Genomic DNA, 1,902 nt, shown 5'->3' with positions numbered 1-1,902 from the left:
CAGTGGCGTCCCGAGCGGTACCTTGACGAATATTTTTGACAAAAAAAATGTACGCCTCTGACTCTAACTAAAAATACAACTTTTTTGTTTCTTGAATGTTTTTCGTATGTTGATTAATTTTTGGAGAAAAAAAATAAACTTAATTGCATATCCCTGGACCACACAAGAAACATTATTAAACATATTCGCTAAGGTATCGCTCGGGCGCCACTGGATTTAACAAATCTAATCAAGTTAGCCCCTTAACACTACAAATAGCACTGCCAAATTACAACAAAATTGGGTAAAGGGGGTTTAAGATATTTACGAAATAGCAATTTTTTTTTACAAAAGTTTAACACCCTGTATCTTGAAAACGAAGCATCTGCCGACCAATGTTAATATGAACTTTTTGTCTTAAAATCACTCAAATAATCGTCTGTTGAATTTATTGTACATACTTAATTAACACCCTGTATATTAATGTCAATAAAAAATGTCGTCGAAAATTTAAGTCTTAACTGCAGACATTATAAACACTTATTGGTGGGGAGCCGAAGCAAATAAAGGGTTTTCCAATTAGGGCGGGTCGATGTTGACAGTCTATGGCGGTTATGTTTTTTTTTTCGGCATCTGTCAAATATGTTGCTTATTATTCAGTCACTGATGCCAAATCATCATGTCAAGTTACAAGATTCAACAGCACGTCCAAATGATAAAATTTTACAAAATGAGCGTTCGTTAGTGCAAACTTTGCACGCGTTGCGCCCATTTTACGGGAGACGCGGTGGCCTTTCAAAGTTAACTCTTCAACGTTTGGTGGCCAAATTCGAGACGACCGGTTCGGTAATCAATCAACCAACACCCATACGTCAAAAGAACGCCATATCGGCCGAGAACATCGCCGCTGTCCGTGAAAGTGTGCAGAAGAACCCGATGCAGTCTATTCCTCACCGTGCACAAGAACTCGGACTTTCGCGGACTTCAACTTGGCGAATTTTGCGTCGGGACTTGGGCCTGCACTCGTACAAGATCCAACTGACCCAGGAGTTACAAGTTAATGACCATAGACAACGCCGTTTGTTCGCTGACTGGGCTTCGGAACGTTTGGAAGAGGACCTCAATTTTGGCCGAAGAATCATCTTTAGCGACAAGGCGCACTTTGGCTATGTTAACAAGCAAAATTGCCGTATATGAGACGACGCCAACCCACACGAGGTTCACCAGGTGGCAATGCATCCACAAAAAGTTACTGTTTGGTGCGGATTTTAGGCCGGCGGCATCAATGGTCCGTTCTTCTTGGAAAACGACGTTGGTGAGGCCATCACCGTCAACCGCGAGCGCTACAGATCAATGATCACCAATTTCTTTTGGCCCAAATTGAACGATATGGACGTGGACGACATGTGATTCCAACAGGACGGCGCTATGTGCCTCACAGCGACTGTCTCAATGGGTATTCTGCATGAACGATTTGAGGGTATGGTTATCTTTCGCAGAGGTAACGTGAATTGGCCACCAAGATCGTGCGATTTGACCATGCTTGATTCTTTCTTGTGGAGTTTTCTGAAGTACCAGGTCTACGCCAATAAGCCGTAATCGACCGATGCCCTCAAAATCAACATAACTCAGGCCATAGCTCAAATTCAGCCGGATCTATGCGGCAATCATTTAAAATTGGACCTCTTGGATCCATGCTACCATGCGGAGCTGCGGCGAACATTTGAACGATGTCATATTCCATATATAATGGCATACATAGACCTTTCAAATAAAAAAATAATTCCGTTGATATCTCACACACAACTTGTTTTATTCCATATCAACATTGACCCGCCCTTATTGAAAAACCCTTTACTTATTTTGCCCAATGGATAGCTTGTAAATGCAAAACAACCTATGTATTGATAACCATGGACATGG

This window comes from Anoplophora glabripennis, unplaced genomic scaffold, assembly GCF_000390285.2.
Source record: "Anoplophora glabripennis isolate ALB-LARVAE unplaced genomic scaffold, Agla_2.0 scaffold156, whole genome shotgun sequence".
Taxonomy (NCBI): Eukaryota; Metazoa; Arthropoda; class Insecta; order Coleoptera; family Cerambycidae; genus Anoplophora; species Anoplophora glabripennis.
Note: the sequence above shows the minus strand (reverse complement) of the source record.